This window comes from Eleutherodactylus coqui, chromosome 3 (assembly GCF_035609145.1).
Source record: "Eleutherodactylus coqui strain aEleCoq1 chromosome 3, aEleCoq1.hap1, whole genome shotgun sequence".
NCBI lineage: Eukaryota > Metazoa > Chordata > Amphibia > Anura > Eleutherodactylidae > Eleutherodactylus > Eleutherodactylus coqui.
In genome coordinates, this window is record NC_089839.1 from 120,008,190 (window position 1) to 120,027,008 (window position 18,819).

The window sequence follows — 18,819 nt, forward strand, 5'->3', positions numbered from 1 at the left end:
CTGCCAGAGTTAATAACTCTGCTACCCTCAAGTTCTGTGACACATTAGCAGGGCCACAGCACAGTTATTAAACTTAGATTATTCATTCACTAGAGGCAGTGGGGCGTTTCGTTTTCAAAAAAGGGAAAAAATTATATTTGGCCTGCAGTCTTGCGCCAATTTATTTCCTGCCTGTGAAATCAAATCACTGGTAATACAGCATGCTGAGGGGTAGGGGTAGGCCTAGAGGACGTGGACGCGGCCGAGGACGCGGAGGGCCAAGTCAGGGTGTGGGCACAGGCCGAACTCCTGTTCTAGGTGTATCGCAGCCGTCTGCTGCGCGATTAGTAGACAGGCACGTTTCTGGCGTCCCGACAGTCATCGCACAATTCATGGGTCCACGCGGAAGACGGTTATTAGAAAATGAGCAGTGTGAGCAGGTCCTGTCGTGGATGGCAGAAAGTGCTTCGAGCAACCTATCGTCCACCCACAGTTCTGCGCCGTCCACTGCTGCAAATCCGAATCCTCTGTCTGCTGCTCCTCCTTCCTCCCAGCCTCCTCACTCCACTACAATGACACATGCTCAGGAGCGGGAACACTCCCAGGAACTGTTCTCGGGCCCCTGCTCAGATTGGGCAGCAGTGGTTCCTCTCCCACCAGAGGAGTTTATCGTCACTGATGCCCAACCATTCGAAAGTTCCCGGGGTCCGGGGGAAGAGGCTGGGGACTTCCGCCAACTGTCTCAAGAACTTTCTGTGGGTGAGGAGGACGATGACGATGAGACACAGTTGTCTTGCAGTGAGGTAGTAGTAAGGGCAGTAAGTCCGAGGGAGCAGCGCACAGAGGATTCGGAGGAAGAGCAGCAGGACGATGAGGTGACTGACCCCACCTGGTGTGCAACGCCTACACAGGACAGGTCTTCAGAGGGGGAGGCACGGGCAGCAGCAGGGCAGGTTGCAAGAGGCAGTGCGGTGGCCAGGGGTAGAGGCAGGGCCAGACCGAATAATCCACCAACTGTTTCCCAAAGCGCCCCCTCGCGCCATGCCACCCTGCAGAGGCCGAGGTGCTCTAAGGTGTGGTAGTTTTTCACAGAGACGCCTGACGACCGACGAACAGTGGTGTGCAACCTTTGTCGCACAAAGCTCAGCCGGGGAGCCAACACCAACAGCCTCACCACCACCAGCATGCGCAGACATATGATGGCCAAGCACCCCACAAGGTGGGACGAAGGCCGTTCACCGCCTCCGGTTTGCACCCCTGCCTCTCCCCCTGTGCCCCAACCTGCCACTGAGATCCAACCCCCCTCTCAGGACACGGGCACTACCGCCTCATGGCCTGCACCCACACCCTCACCTCCGCTGTCCTCGGCCCCATCCACCAGTGTAGTTCAGCGCACCGTCCAGCCGTCGCTTGCGCAACTGTTGGAGCGCAAGCGCAAGTACGCCACCACGCACCCGCACGCTCAAACGTTAACCGTCCGCATAGCAAAATTCATCAGCCTTGAGATGCTGCCGTATAGGGTTGTGGAAACGGAGTCCTTCAACAGTATAATGGAGGCGGCGGCCCCGCGCTACTCAGTTCCCAGTCGCCACTACTTTTCCCGATGTGCCGTCCCAGCCCTGCACGACCACGTCTCCCGCAACATTGTACGCGCCCTCACCAATGCGGTTAGTGGCAAGGTCCACTTAACTACGGACACGTGGACAAGCACAGGCGGGCAGGGCCACTACATCTCCCTGACGGCACATTGGGTGAATTTAGTGGAGGGTGGGACAGAGTCAGAGCCTGGGACCGCTCATGTCCTACCCACCCCCAGAATTGCGGGCCACAGCTCGGTGGTGGTATCTGCGGAGGTGTATGCTTCCTCCACTAAAGCACCCTCCTCCTCCTCCTCCGCAACCTCTGTCTCGCAATCAAGATGTGTTAGCAGCAGCATGTCGCCAGCAGTCGGTGTCGCGCGGTGTGGCAGCACAGCGGTGGGCAAGCGTCAGCAGGCCGTGCTGAAACTACTCAGCTTAGGAGATAAGAGGCACACGGCCCACGAACTGCTGCAGGGTCTGACACAGCAGACCGACCGCTGGCTTGCGCCGCTGAGCCTCCAACCGGGCATGGTCGTGTGTGACAACGGCCGTAACCTGGTGGCGGCTCTGCAGCTCGGCAGCCTCACGCACGTGCCATGCCTGGCCCACGTCTTTAATTTGGTGGTTCAGCGCTTTCTGAAAAGCTACCCACGCTTGTCAGACCTGCTCGTAAAGGCGCGCCGGCTCTGCGCACATTTCCGCAAGTCCCACACGGACGCTGCCACCCTGCGCACCCTGCAACATCGCTTTAAGCTGCCAGTGCACCGACTGCTGTGCGACGTGCCCACACGGTGGAACTCTACGCTCCACATGTTGGCCAGGCTCTATGAACAGCGTAGAGCTATAGTCGAATACCAACTCCAACATGGGCGGCGCAGTGGGAGTCAGCCTCCTCAATTCTTTTCAGAAGAGTGGGCCTGCTTGGCAGACATCTGCCATGTCCTTGGTAATTTTGAGGAGTCTACCCAGGTGGTGAGCGGCGATGCTGCAATCATTAGCGTCACCATTCCTCTGCTATGCATCTTGAGAAATTCCCTGCAAAGCATAAAGGCAGCTGCTTTGCGCTCGGAAACGGGGGCGGGGGAAGACAGTATGCCGCTGGATAGTCAGGGCACCCTCCTGTCTATTTCTCAGCGCGTACAGGAGGAGGAGGAGGAGCATGAGGAGGATGAGGAGGAGGGGGAAGAGACAGCTTGGCCCGCTGCTGACGGTACACCGGCTGATTGCCTGTCATCCTTTCAGCGTGTATGGCCTGAGGAGGAGGAGGAGGAGGATCCTGCAAGTGATCTTCCTAGTGAAGACAGCCATGTGTTGCGTACAGGTACCCTGGCACACATGGCTGACTTCATGTTAGGATGCCTTTCTCGTGACCCTCGCGTTGCACGCATTCTGGCCACAACGGATTACTGGGTGTACACACTGCTCGACCCACGCTATAAGGAGAACCTGCCCACTCTCATTCCCGAAGAGGAAAGGGGTTCGAGTGTGTTGCTATACCACAGGACCCTTGCGGACAAGCTGATGGTAAAATTCCCAGCCGACAGCGCTAGTGGCAGAAGGCGCAGTACCGAGGGCAAGGTAGCAGGGGAGGTGCGGAGATCGAGCAGCATGTACATCCCAGGCAGTGCAACAGTCTTTAAGGGCCTGGACAGCTTTATGGCTCCCCACCAAGACTGTGTCACCGCTCCCCAGTCAAGGCTGAGTCGGCGGGAGCACTGTAAAAGGATGGTGAGGGAGTACGTAGCCGATTGCACGACCGTCCTCCGTGACGCCTCTGCCACCTACAACTACTGGGTGTCGAAGCTGGACACGTGGCCTGAACTAGCGCTGTATGCCCTGGAGGTGCTTGCATGTCCTGCGGCTAGTGTCTTGTCGGAAAGGGTGTTTAGTGCGGCTGGGGGAATCATCACAGATAAGCGTACCCGCTTGTCAACCGACAGTGCCGACAGGCTAACACTCATCAAGATGAACAAAGCCTGGATTTCCCCAGACTTCTCTTCTCCACCAGCGGACAGCAAGGATACGTAAGCAATACGTAGGCTGCACCCGCGGATGGAAGCTACGTTCTCTCTCACCATCCAAAACGGGGACATTTCTGCTTCATCAATCTGTGTCTAATATTCCTCCTGCTCCTCCTCCTGAAACCTCACGTAATCACGCTGAACGGGCAATTTTTCTTAGGGCCACAAGGCTCACTCAAATAATTTTTCTGAACAATTTTTAAAAGTTTCAATGCGCTTAAAAGCGTTGGAACTTTAACTTGAACCAATTTTTCGTTAAACTGGGCTGCCTCCAGGCCTAGTTACCACTTAAGCCACATTAACCAAAGCGATTAATGGGTTTCACCTGCCCTCTTGGCTGGCCATGGCCAATTTTTTGGATGTACATTAGTACTGTTGATACAGCAATTTTTGTGGGCCCTCGCCTACAGTGTAATCAAATTAATTTTTAGCCCACCTGCATTACAGCTGACGTTACCTCAGCTGTGTTGGGCAATGCAATGGGATATTTTTATGTACCGCCGGTGGGTTCCAGGGAGCCACCCATGCTGTAGGTGCACACGGAGTGTAACCTACATGTGTCCACTTGTAAAGAACCCCAGTCTGACTGGGGCATGCAGTGTGGGCCGAAGCCCACCTGCATTAAGCACGACATTACTACCTCAGCTGTGTTGGGCAATGCAATGGGATATTTTTATGTACCGCTGGTGGTTCCTGGCACCCACCCATGCTGTGGGTCCACAGAGAATTATAAATGCATCTGAAAGCACATCTAAAGAACCCCAGTCAGACTGAGTGTGGGCCGAAGCCCACCTGCATTAAGCACGACATTACTACCTCTGCTGTGTTGGGCAATGCAATGGGATATTTTTATGTACCGCCGGTGGCTTCCTGGCACCCACCCATGCTGTGGGTCCACAGGGAGTTGTAAATGCATCTGTTTCCACTTGTAAAGAACCCCAGTCTGACTGGGGCATGCAGTGTGGGCCGAAGCCCACCTGCATTAAGCACGACATTACTACCTCAGCTGTGTTGGGCAATGCAATGGGATATTTTTATGTACCGCCGGTGGGTTCCAGGGAGCCACCCATGCTGTCGGTCCACAGGGACTTCACAATAGGGGGTTGTACCTGCCTGTGTCTATGAATTAAAAAGCCCGGTCTGACTGGGGCATGCAGACACCTTGACAGAATGAATAGTGTGTGGCACATAGGTTCCCCATTGCTATGCCCACGTGTGCAGCTCCTGATGGCGGTGGCACAGGATTATATTTCTCATTGCTTCTGTACAGCATTGTGGGCTATCGCCCCGCCCCTTTTAAAGAGGGTCGCTGCCTAGCCGTGCCAACCCTCTGCAGTGTGTGCCTGCGGTTCCTCCTCATGGCAGACGCACTTATAAATAGACATGAGTGTGGCGTGGCATGAGGGCAGCTGAAGGCTGCGCAGGGACCACTTGGTGTGCGCTGTGGACACTGGGTCGTGCGGGGGGGGGGTTGGTCAGCATGTAACCCAGGAGAAGTGGCAGCGGAGTGTCATGCAGGCAGTGATTGTGCTTTGTTGGAGGTAGTGTGGTGCTTAGCTAAGGTATGCATTGCTAATGAGGGCTTTTCAGAAGTAAAAGTTGTTGGGAGGGGGGGGGGGCCCACTCTTGCCGGTATTGTGGCTTAATAGTGGGACCTGTGAACTTGAGATGCAGCCCAACATGTAGCCCCTCGCCTGCCCTATCCGTTGCTGTGTCGTTCCCATCACTTTCTTGAATTGCCCAGATTTTCACACATGAAAACCTTAGCGAGCATCGGCGAAATACAAAAATGCTCCGGTCGCCCATTGACTTCAATGGGGTTCGTTATTCGAAACGAACCCTCGAACATCGCGGGAAGTTCGTTTCGAATAACGAACACCTGAGCATTTTGGTGTTCGCTCATCTTTAATACAGACGTAATTCATTAATCAATAATGATATTAAACTCTATGCAAAAATCCTGGCGAATAGAATCAAGACTATTACCTAACCTAATTAATGCAGAACAAGTAGGTTTTATACCCCATAGAGAAGCCAAAGACAACACAACCAGAATACTTAACATAATTCATTACGCTGAACATACAAAAACCCCATTGGCCCTGCTCACAACCGATGCAGAAAAAGCATTCGACAGGGTAAGCTGCCTTTTTTCAAAATGACCTTAAAAAATTTAATTTTCCGGATATCTTTATCGATAAGATTATGGCCTTATACAAGGAACCCTCGGTGAAAATCAATGGAGAACTCTCTCCCTCATTTAATATAAACGACGGCACCAGACAAGGATGTCCTCTCTCCCCACTACTATTCATCCTCTCAATGGAAGTTTTCTCTGAAAGAATTAGGCAGAATACACTCATAAGGGGCTTAAAGGGGTTGGCTCACGCCGAAACGTTTTTTTTTTTTATTCTATAGGCCCCCTGTTCGGCACGAGACAAACCCAAGGGATGGGTTAAAAAAAAAAAAAAAAGTTTATTACTTACCCGAATCCCCGCGCTGCGGCGACTTCTTTCTTCCTTTACCAAGATGGCCGCCGGGATCTTCACCCACGATGCACCGCGGGTCTTCTCCCATGGTGCACCGTGGGCTCTGTGCAGTCCATTGCCGATTCCAGCCTCCTGATTGGCTGGAATCGGCACACGTGATGGGGCGGAGCTATGAGGACCAGCTCTCCGGCCTGAGCAGCCCCATTCACCAGGGAGAAGACCGGACTGCGCAAGCGCGTCTAAAAACGCCAGAAGACAGCGAATTTAGACGGATCCATGGCGACGGGGACGCTAGCAACGGAGCAGGTAAGTGAATAACTTCTGTATGGCTCATAATTAATGCACGATGTATATTACAAAGTGCATTAATATGGCCATACAGAAGTGCTGAACCCCACTTGATTTCACGAGACAACCCCTTTAATATGTGGGCAGAAAGAACATAAAAACAGCATCCTTTGCAGATGATATGCTCCTTATTCTCATTAACCCCCATAAATCTCTCAAAACCCTATTAGAAAAATTTGAAAGATTTAAGCCAAGTCTCCAACTTCAAACTAAATTTTACTAAATCTGAACTTAACAATATAAACATAGACAAGACAACCTGGTCATCTCTAACCAAATCATCCCCTTTTGAAAACACTCATGTTTACATTACATATCTTGGGTCAAAAATATCCAATATATCTAACTTATATGACCTGAATTTTGTTCCCATCCAAGGAAAAATAGAAAGACTTAAACGCATGGAAATCTTTGCAAATTGCATGGTTCGGCAGGAAAACCTAATAAAAATGGTAATCCTCCCTAAAATACTCTACCTCCTACAAGTACTATCTATAGATATCCCACAAAATTTTTTCAACAAATTGAAAAGCTTGATGATTAAATTTATTTGGCAAAACAAAGGCCCCAGAGTAAAATATATAACTCAAATCAAGCATAGGAAACTTGGAGGTATTGGTCTACAAGAGTTTAAAACTTATAAAAATGCAGTTCATCTCAACAGAATAATTGACCTAACTCATGCTCCAATAAACAATAAACCCAATCTTAAAGAGACCGGGAATCCAATAACAACCCCGTCACTTAAAATATGGCAGAAATTAAACAAAAAGCTAAGATTAATCCCAAATATTCGCGGATATAGACCCTTCCTAAACCTAATACCCAACAAATTTAAGCTTATTAAAAATATGCTATCAAACATCCCCAATATCACCTCCACTTTCTCTCTGGAGTTATATGAAAATAATATATTTCTTTCCCAAAATATGATGGATCCCTAGTTTATTTTTAAGCATCTTAGCAACAGACTTTCATATTATTAACCCCTTAAGGACATGGCCTATTTTGGCATTGAGGACCAAACGATTTTTGGTATTTTTTCATCTCCATTTTTCAAAAGCCATAACTTTTTTATTTTTCTGTCGACGCGGCCTTTTAAGGGCTTGTTTTTTGCGTGGCGAACTGTAGTTTTTATTGGTACCATTTTTGGTTACATAGACTACATTGTAAAACTTTTATTATTTTTTTATGATCGTAGGGAGAGAAGGATAGAATTTCTTACCGAAAATTCCTTTTTTCCGAGTCATCATGACGGCAGTACCTGGAGGTTGCCCTCTGACCTTGTAGGGACAGGAAGCAAGAGACTTGAAAAGGCTCCTCCTGCCTCCCATTCTCCAGTGTCTTCCAAATTACTTACATGGACAAGGCTTGGTTTATCAGGAAAATGTTTTATTTGCTCAGAGAAAAAAGACATAGTCCCGTTAAACACAAAATAGAGGGGTGCATTACCCGAACATTAACAGAGATATTATGCCATAATATCAAATGGGAAAAAAAAATTAGACATATATATATATATATATGTCTCTCTAACGTGCCGTCGTGATGACTCGGAAAGAAATTCTATCCTTTTCTCCAGCGTCATCAAGACGGCAGTGCCTGGAGCCATACCAAATTACTCTCTATTGCCTGTAAGACCTTCCTACCGAACGATAGGTCCGAGGAGAGGTCGGTGTTTAGTCTATAATGTTTTGTGAACGTGTGCAGGCTAGACCATGTGGCCGCCCTGCATATCTGGTCTGGCATAGCCATGGCCCTTTCTGCCCAAGAGCATGATACTGCTCTCGTAGAATGGGCCTTTAGTCCTTCCAGAACCGCCCTGTTGCTGGAAGAGTAGGCCTGCTGGATTGCTGTTTTTATCCAGCGCTAATGGACCTCTTAGAAGCCACCCTTCCTCTGCCCGGCCCCTGAAATTGAATAAAGAGATGGTCAGTTTTCCTAAAGGGGGATGTTCGATCTAAATAACACAGGATGGCTCCTTTTACGTCCAGGCTATGGTATTCTCTGTCTTTATCGTTTTTGGGGTTCTGACAAAAGGATGGAAGGATAATCTCCTGCTGCCTATGGAATTTTGAGGCTACCTTGGGTAAGAAGAAGGGGTCCATTTTTAATATGATTCTATCGTCCAGGACTAGTAGGTATGGTGTCTTGCATGAAAGGGCCTGGATCTCACTAACCCGCCTTGCCGTTGTAACTGCGACTAAGAGTATAATTTTGAGGGTTAGTGTTTTAATCGATGTTTGATCAATGGGCTCGAAGGGGGACCTACAGAGGCTTTTAAGTACTAAGTTTAAGTCCCATGGGGGTACTGAACTATGGTCTACTGGTCTCATCCTCTCCGCCGCCTTCATGAATCTGCGGATTAACTTATGCTCGGCTAGAGGTTGGTCCAGAAAGCACGAGAGGGCCGAGATCTGGACTTTAAGGATCCCTGGTCTTAGGTTTTTGTCCAGGCCCTCCTGGAGGAAGTCCAAGATCTCCGCCACTGAGGTGTCGAGGTCGTAAACTTCCAATCTCCTCCAGGAAGAAAACCTCTTCCATATCCTGTTGTAAATGGCGGTAGTTACTGGCTTGTGGCACTGGCGCAGAGTTGATACTACCCTGGTGGACAGACCTTGTCTTAGCAGCATCTGTTCCTCAACATCCATGCTGTCAGTTTCAGCTTCTGCACGTTGGGACACAGAACTGGGCCCTGCGATAGGAGATCCTCTCTGGCTGAGAGCCGGATTGGATCCGCGATGGCCAGATTTAGGAGCAGGGGAAACCATGTGCGCTTTTCCCAGTACGGGGCGACTAGTATGATGGTCACGTGGCTCTGCCAAATCTTCTGCAGGACCCTTGGGATAAGGGGAATGGGAGGGAAGGCGTAGGCCAGACCGACGTACCAGCTCCGAGAGAATGCGTCCATCCCCTTGGCTCTGTCTCTTGGATTGAGGGAAAAGTAATTGGGGCATTTTGCATTTAAGCTGCTCGCAAAGAGATCCACTTGTGGCCTGCTCCAGATGTCCACGATGCACTGGAACTCCTCTTGGTTCAGGGACCACTCCCCTGGGTCCAGGAGTCTTCGGCTAAGGTAATCTGCCGTCGCGTTCTGGGATCCCCTGAGGTGGACTGCTGTTAGGGACCGCACCATGGCTTCGGCCCACCGGAAAATTCGGGCTGTCAGATTCAGGAGATCATAGTTCCTGATGCCTCCCTGGTGCCGAATAAGGGAGACCGCAGTCACGTTATCTGAGAAGACCTTGATGTGTTTGTCTCTTAGGGTGTCTTGTGACCTGCACAATGCTTCCCAGATGGCCATAAACTCCCTGAAATTTGGGGTCTGGTTTCTAGTTCTTGAGCCCCATTCCTCCTGCACCAGGCGTTGTCCTACCTGTGCTCCCCAACCGAGTTGGCTCGATTCGGTGACTACGCTAATGAAGGGTTCAGACACCCACTGGTATTCCGCATTTAAATTACGCGCTGACAGCCACCAGTGCAGGGACCGAGTGACTGATAGTGACAGGGGCATCCTGGCGTCTAATGAGGTCGCTGCTCCATCCCAATTGCCCAGGACGGCCCTTTGCAATGTCCTTGAATGTTCCTGGGCCCATGGTATAATCTGGATACACGATGTCATAAGGCCCAGCAGTCTCATTCCATCTCTTACAGATATCTGCCTTTTCCCCCTGTATTTACAGACTGTCTGTCTTAGGCTCTCCTTCCTAGGTGGCGGCAAGGATAGGGTCTGTGACTTGGAGTTTATCTGAACCCCCAGGAATGTTTTCAGGTTTCGGGAAGGAGACTGGACTTCTGGAAGTTTACGATCCACCCCAGCCTCTGGAATAGGGTGATGGACCGAGCAGTATTCTCCTTTAAGGCTTTTGCCAAGGGTCCTATTAGTAGGAAGTCGTCCAAGTAGGGAACGATATTAATGCCTGATGCGTGAAGATGTGCTACCATATCCACCACGATCTTCGAGAAGACTCTGGGTGCCATGGATATGCTGAACGGTAGGCACTGGAACTGGAAGTGATACAGGCAGTTTTCTCTACCACAAAACGCAAATACTTATGATGTTCCGGAAGAATCAGGACATGGTAGTACACATCCTTCAGGTCAATTGTGCACATATAGTCCCCCCTTTTTACTAGGGTTACTGCTGACCTGATAGTTTCCATTTTAAACTTTTTATAGATGATGCATCTGTTCAGGCCCTTCAGGTTAAGGATCATCCGGTGCGAACCGTTCGGTTTTTTAACGAGGAAGAGGGGAGAGTAGTACCCCAGTCCCTGCTCTACCGTGGGGACCTGTACTATAGCCCCAATATGTAGCAGGTTAGTGATCTCCTCTTTGAAGACTTCCTGGAGGACGGGATTGCGTGGGAGTAACCGTGAAACTATTTGGGGGCCGGACGAAGAACTCTATCCTGTACCCCTGGGATATCAACTGGAGAACCCACGGGTTATCTGTAATGCGCTGCCACTCTAGACCAAGCCTTAGTAATATACCCCCCACCTGGGAGTCCTTTACTGGGGTAGCGATTTTTCTCGTCTTACCCCTGCCACCTTTGGGGTAGGACCAGCGGCCCGTCTTCCCTTTCTCGCGATAGGGTCTAAAGGTTGGTTGCCGCTTAAGGGGTAACGCGGTTCTCCCCTGGTCTGGAAAGCCGTGGGTCCACTCTGCCGCTTTCTTCAGGATTTCATCCAGATCCGCCCCGAAGATATACTGGCCGTGGAAGGGAATGTTGCACAATTTATTCTTAGACGCAGCATCCCCCTTCCAGGTCTTCAGCCACAGCACCCACCTAGCCATATTGGACAATGCTGCGTTTCTGGCCGCTAGTCTCATCGACTCGGTGGAAGCGTGTCAGGAAGGCTGTTGCTAACCTTAGCAAGGGTATGCACTCTTGGATCTCTTCTCTGGACGCTCTCTGCTTGACCTGGTCGTCCAGCTCCCCCAGCCAGAGAAACATAGATCTTGCCACGGACGTGGCCGCGATGTTTAACTCCAGGGTATAGGCTAACGTCTGCCATGCCCGCTTCATCAGGACGTCAACTTTATTGTCCATGGGGTCTTTAGGGTGGGATGAGTCCTCAAAGGGAAGCGCTGTCTTCCTGGCCATCTGCGCATCTACCTTTGGTACGTCCTCGTAATCCTGCACGTCTTCCTCCGAGAACCGGAGCCTCTCCTTATATTCCCGGGGCAGATACAGATGTTTATCTACGCAGGCCCATTCGTTGGAGATTACTTTCTTCAGGGTGGTATTCACCGGGAACACCGTCTTGTTTCTTGCTCTAAGTCCGCTGAACATATCGTCCTGAACGGATCTGGCTCGACCGTGTCTTCTATTTTCATGGTGTCTTTCACCGCCTTTACGAGTTCATCGAGATCACCTGACAAAAAAATAATACTTCTTACTTTCATCTTTAGCCTCGGGGGCATGGTCAAATAGCTCGCCTTCCGAGAGTTCGCCCAGTGACTGCTCTGAGTCTGAGTTTGTTAAAGGCGCGTAACTGGGCCTTTTGGCGGCTCTTTTTTCCCGCTGGGCCGGGGAAAGGCTAGAGATGGATGCTCGCACCTCTTCTCTGACAAGGGACCTTATGTCCTCCATAAACGCCGACTACTCCTCTTTGAGGATTTTTGCCGTGCATTCTGGGAATAACGATTTTTTGTATGCCTCTTCTAGTTTTTTAAAACACAGGGAGCACTTCCTGTGCCTTTTCTTGGGATCCTGCTTTGTTTTGGCAGATTCCCTGTCCTGCAACGATACATGCATAGAGCGTATAAATACGTGTATACTGCCCGCCCATAAAAACCAAATTTTGTACATATTGCACCCTTTTTTGGTTTTAGGTGGAACACTCACAGTTTGCAGGGCCTCCACATCAGTCTCTCTGCTGGTCATGCTGCAAATGGAGCTGTAAGACAGACCTGTGTCCTGGGGTGCACCTTCTGTGAAGGTGTCCTGTAGTGGAGGCTTTCCGGGCTCTACTTCCGGGTTTCCCGGCGTGTGACGTCACCGCATCGTGACGTGTCACTAGCCCCGCATCGAGCGCTGACGCGCTGGAACCTGCTGCCTGTGGGAGAGGGGTCCTGGAGCCTCTGGCCCGCCGCTCTCCCTGGCGCCGCGGTGATGAAGCGGGGAGGCAGAACCTGTAGCCCGCCGTCCCCCGGACCGCAGATGAAGAGGAGGTAAGAGGGGAGGCGAGCCTGTGGTGCGTGCTTCCCCCCTCCCCGTCGATCTTTCGGCTCCCTGGAGGGAGCCCTCTTGCATGTCCCTGTAGGGACAGGAAGCACTGGAGAATGGGAGGCAGGAGGAGCCTTTTCAAGTCTCTTGCTTCCTGTCCCTACAAGGTCAGAGGGCAACCTCCAGGTACTGCCGTCATGATGACGCCGGTGAAAAAACGCATAAATTCTGCCGTAGATGTTTTTTGTTTTTTTTTAAAGCGTTAATTATGCAGCACAAATGATTCAGTACATTTTTTTCTGCGGGTCAGTACGGTTACAACGATACCAAAATTCTTATATTTTTTTTTAGGTTTTTCCACTTTTCCACCATAAAAACCCTTTTTTTTGGAAATTACTTTTTTTTTCTAAACTCACTACATTCAAAGTGCTATAATTTTTTTATTTTTCAATGGATGGAGCTCTCTGAGGGCTTATTTTTTGTGAGACGAGCTGTAGTTTTTATTGGTACCATTTTGGGGTACACATGTTTTTTTAAATCACTTTTCCTGCGGTTTTTGGGAGGCAAAATGCTAAAAAGTAGCATATTGCCTCAGTTTTTTAGCATTTTTTAAACGCTTTTTGCCGTGCAGGATAATAAGAACGTTCAATGTATTGTACACGTCGTTAAATGTGGAGTTTTAAAAAAAAAATGTTTATGCTAATATGAGAAAAAGCATAAAAAAGGGTTTTTTTTACTTTTTTTAACATTTTTATTTTTTGTACGCTCCCATGACGTACCCTTAAGGACGGGGTTAGGGACTCAAGGGGTTAAGGACTCAATCTCCCTATACCAAGCAGATATACTTAATACTAACCATGACTTAATCCTTCCACATTAATTTATGAAAAAGTATCGCACTAAGAGAAAAATATCTAGGATTTACCAAACCCTTCTGTACAACAAACACCCTCCTATATAGCTAGTTGGGAGAGAGATTTAGATATATCATTCTCTCCAGAAGAAGTGAAACAAATCCTACAAAACGCACAGTAAGGCCGCCTGCAGACGAGCGGGTCGGATCCGGCAGCGAGAAATCTCGCCGCGCGATCCGACCCCAGAGCCTGCAGGGACGAGCGCGTACTCACCCGCGCCTGGCGGCCCCGGCTCTTTGATGTGCCGGCTGCCGCGCAGCCGGCGCATGCGCAGACCGGAGCCGGCGGCCAGGTGAGTGCGTGCCCCGCAGAAAATTAGAACATGCCGCGGTTTGTTTGCCGCGCGAGATTTCGCGCGGCCAAACCGCGGCCGTCTGCATAGGAGTGCGTATTGTAATGCACTCCTATGCAGACTTTCAGCGGCGGAAATCCCGCGGGAAATCCCGCGGCGGGATTTCCGCTCGTCTGCAGGCGGCCTTAAGCTTAATATCCACGTGCTTTCAGGAACTAAACTACAAGATCATATTAAGATGGTACAAAACCCCCGAACTTCTTAACAAAATAGATCTAAACTATTCTTCACTGCTGGCGATGTCTCACAACAAAAGGCACATATATACATAAATGGTTCTCCCGCCCTTTTTTCAACCCTTTTGGTATGACTTGCAAACTAGGATCAATTCTATTTTAGGAACCAAAATTACTATCACCCCAAAACTACTACTATTAAATTTGAATCCAGCTATTGGCAACATGGGAAAGACAAACTTGCTTCCATTTCTCATAAACGCCGCCAAAGTATTAATTCCCAGACATTGGAAAGATACAGATCCCCACATCATTCAAGAGTGGTACAATAAGCAAAATACCATGAGCAGCTATGAAAATGCTAGATGCCTCCGAGATGAGAATCTGGATAGATATCTGAAGACTTGGAGTAAATGGCTATGCTACTAAAACAGGCTATTGCTCCTTTTACAGCTTTATTAAGCCATACTGATTTACTCCTACTGCTAAGGCCTCCTTCCCACGAACGGATTTACGCCGCGTAAATCCGCTGCGTTGCACCATGCTATTAGGTTCTATTGAACCTAATAGCACAATGCTCACGATGCGTAATTCCACCGCGGAATTACGCACCGCGATTTCTCCCGTCCTCACCCGCAGCATGCTCTATTTGCTGCGGGTGAGGACGGGCTGTACGCGCTGACGGCTTCCATTGCAGTCAATGGAAGCCGTCCGTTCACGCTATCTCCCGCTGCAACCAGCGGAAGATAGCGTGAAAAAACGCTTCCCCGCCTACCGCCGCGCATCATATGACGCGGTCGGCGCGTCATGTGACGCGGCCGGCGCGTCACGTGACGCGGCCGGCGCGTCACGTGACACGGCCGGCCGCGTCACGTGACGGGGTGGGCGTGTCACATGACGCGACGGCGGTGGGCGGGGAAGCGTCTTCACGCGATCTTCCGCTGGTAAGTATGGGGTCTCTGGGGGGCGCCGTGACGGGCTTCACTGCGGAATATTACGCGGCGGAGCCCGTCACGCTCGTGGGAAGGAGGCCTAAGTCTTTTATTCTTGTAAGGTCTATCTCACATGGATCCACAAATCGCAGCATGTTCTATTTTTATGCGGATTCCACATGGACGGCATCAATGGAAGCCGCCCAACTCGTGTCCTATCCACAATTGACATTGCGGACAGGTTGTGGGAGTGGCCTAAGGCAATATCGATATGGTTTCCCCACAGCGTTTTACCCATTTTTCAAACATTTGCTCTGCTGGCAGAGACAGTGTATAGGTCGTGAGTGTACTGCGTAAGCCCGCCAAACATACGCTCACGGACAAGCACAGTGTAACTTTTAAAAATTTTTTAATGCAGCATTTTTACAAATGCTCTTGTGGGAGTGGTCTTAGGACTCACTCGGGTGTAAGTGGCCCACGCATTGCACCTGTTTTTTTAACACGCGTAATACGAAGTAAACATCCAGTACGCATGTAACATGCATATTTGCTGCGTATGTTATATCCCCATCGCCTGTATTGGCACTTAATACGCTCCAAAATAAGACACGCCGTGAGTGGCCCAATAGAAATCAGTGGGCTTTTTGCAGCACAGATGTTCGTGTGATGTGAGGTTTCCCGTGGAAATCAATAAAAAAAAAACACTTGCCGATCCTCTGACCCACATGAAACAAGCAAAATTTCCCAGAAGCGATGCATTTTTGCATGAAAAACTACTCGCATCCTCAGATAAAACCCATGTTGACAAGTGCAATATTTGGCTGGGTTTCCTGACCCGATATCACGCTCGCCTGAGTGAATGTAGCCTAATTCTGTAGAATTTCCAGTGGTATTTGCTGTGGAAACTCTGCAGCATCTATGGTAGGTGAGAAGTCTTGTGTCACATGTGCAGTGATATTCTCCGTACATACCAGGAACATGCTACAAAAAAAACCACTCTGAAATTAGAAGCAGAGCAGGGAACAGTGAAGGCACCATTTTCTAGAGGTTTACCGACACCCAGTTACTGATGACTATCTTGAGGATTGAGGTGGAATGATTTCAGCGGACACACCGGTCTTTTTCGCTGATATAGCAGTTCCATCTCATTCACTTGAATTAACTGCTTTCATGCTGTGTGACTGTTCAACAGGATGTCACAGGCCTGACAAGACTCTGTGGCGCTCGTGCCGCGGCCCCTCTAAACAGGGGTATATGAACAGCAGCCCTCCACTGATCTAGTACTGATGTTCTATTCAGGGGGTCGCACTTTATCCCCAGCAAAACCCTATTACAGCTCTGTGCAAGAGAGGGCAATAATACGCCTGTGAGGCGAGCCATCACATGATATACAGGTTAGGCCTGCTTCACACGACCATATCCATAAACCATTTAGTGTCCTGCAGCATTTTACCAGTCTGTGTCATGCCAGCAGAGAACACATATGACAGCGTAAACGTACCTAAATATGTTGGCGCTATATAAAGATTATTATTATACTGTGCATGTGACTGTCTTTTTTTTTCAATTCCCCGCTGTTTCATAGTGGAGTTGAGTATGTATCGTCGCCCATACATAATGTATTGCATATGGACAGCGTTGCATGCGCTCTGAACAGAGAAGCATAGGGCTCACGTTGCGTGACACGCTGCTAAATACAGCATGCTGCAATCTATTTCTAACGCGTATCTACATGCAGGGTTTATACACGCATGTGAACGGATCAATGAAGGTCCATTTGCATGCATTGACTCCATTCACCACGTATCCAGCGGCTGTAATACGGACCGAAATCATGGTCGTGTGAATGAGCCATTACAAGGGGGCTTGGAATGCTTTATGGCACTTTTTCACATATGACACCCCCCAAACCTCATAAGACAACACAGTAGAAACCTTGTGGTTTCCGCTTGTAGTTTTCACATGAGCGTAATTTTATCATAGAATGGTAGAGTTGGAAGGGACCTCCAGTGCAGGATATACTAAATCATCCCAGACAGATGTCTTTCCAGCCTCTGAAGACTTCCATTGAAGTATGGCGTATTATTGCCGCAATATATCTGTTGATTGGAGTCAATAAAAGTATATTGATTCATTGACATTAGGGTATATTCATTGCGTGTCATACGTGTGTAAAAAAGAATGCAGCATGTTCTATTTTACCATATATTACATGCAATAGAGCCCTATTGTATGGGTTCGTATGAAAACGCTGTACATACGCAATTACATTGTGCAGCGTTTTATACTTATGTTGCTAAGAATCAAAACAAGGAAAGTAAAAACAAAAAGAAAAACTAGGAAGCCGATGTGCGACGGCGTGCAAGAATTACACGATCATGCGTCATCACAATCATGGTGATGGAAACCTCCACATGCTGGCATTTTACCATACGCTCGTGTGAGCCTTAAGTGAACAGGATTTTTTAGGGCACAGTAGTAACACCTATGGAAAGAAAAAACAGATGAGAACTAACCACCCACAGACTAGTTAGGCCCCCTGTCCACGGGTGTTGTGGTATCCCACAGCGGAGCTCCACCGCGGGAGCCGCCGCCCTGGGGCAGGAGCCACAGACGAATCTCTGCCGGTCAGCCTAATCGGACAGATAGGCTGAACGCGGAGAATTGGGCAACTCGCAGCATGCTGTGCATTGCCGGCCGTGAGCAGAGAATCACAATGATTCTCTGCTCATGGATAAGGAGCCGGCGCTTTCCATAGCAATGCTATAGAAAGCTTCACAGGGCGTGATTTACCAACGGCGAAATCACGTCTGTGGACAGGGGGCCTTAGCGGTAGATGCCGGCAGCTTGGGAAAAGGTCAGACAGCGGCGGATGGCAGCTGGAATACTATATATCGCAGTAGAAGAGCTCATGCCCACGAACATATCAGGATACCGCTGTGGGGAGATCCGCAGCATTTTATTGATGCTTGTAAACACCGGTTCTGCCGGCAGAGAGCGCATATGGCTGCGGCTGCACTGCGCATGCCCGCGTATCTCATGCACAGTGTGACTTTTTTCTAAAAATACCCCTCTGTTTCATAGCGGGGTTGCGTACGAAAATGCTGCCCATACACAACGCATTGCATACCGACAGCATATCATATGCTGCCTATACAAATGTGTATGCGTGGGACATGAAGAAATAGAGCATACTGGGATTTAATTCTCGTGCGTAGCTACATGCAGAGCCTACACACACAAGTCCATTGTCTCCATTCACTGCATATCACGCGGCTGCGCAATGCACACATATGTGGTGAAAACACGGTTGTGGGCATGAGCCCTAAGCAACTACTTCTACAACACTGTGACAGATGGCCGCCAGACGGTACCACACACATGCCACAACTACTGCTCTCCACACACCTGCGTGCCGGCCGCATCCACCAACCCGTCCTTCAGCTCTTTGCACTCACCAGGCGGCTAGTGCAAGATGTAAACACTCGCCACTACAGCAGATACTATATCCTAGCAGCTACAGGACCTTGGATGATGTCACACCCATGTGACCAGACATGTGACCAAACACTACTAATAAGATGGTTGGTTTCCTGGATTTTTTTTTACCGGAGGCTGCAGACATCTACACGGTTTACTGGAAGACCATCAACGGCTGCAATGTTCTGTGGGGACTGGGGGGGGGGTCTTCTCCTCCTACAGATGCAATACTCTGCAGTGCTGGGGTCGTTGCATGCACTAGAATTCTAATGCTATACATAAGACTGAGGGCTCTGAGTGCACTGCGATACAATGCTCTGCATGGCCTGGAATGAATATTGTGACATTTAAAACATAAAATAAAATATCTGATGCC

At 49.3% G+C, this 18,819-nt stretch overlaps 1 protein-coding gene across 5 annotated transcripts in view; it reads right to left on the bottom strand.

The window, feature by feature from the left end:
- CCSAP (centriole, cilia and spindle associated protein) overlaps positions 1 to 18,494 on the bottom strand; it is a 97,418-nt gene extending 78,924 nt beyond the window's left edge. For 2 of the 5 annotated variants that reach the window (XM_066596019.1, XM_066596020.1), the window contains exon 1: positions 18,372 to 18,486. The gene's annotated coding sequence lies outside the window, so the exon portion shown is untranslated. Of the gene's footprint in view, positions 1 to 18,371 lie in introns of all 5 variants that reach the window. The other 3 variants (XM_066596021.1, XM_066596023.1, XM_066596022.1) reach the window with 3 other exon arrangements.
- Positions 18,495 to 18,819: the final 325 nt, after the last annotated feature.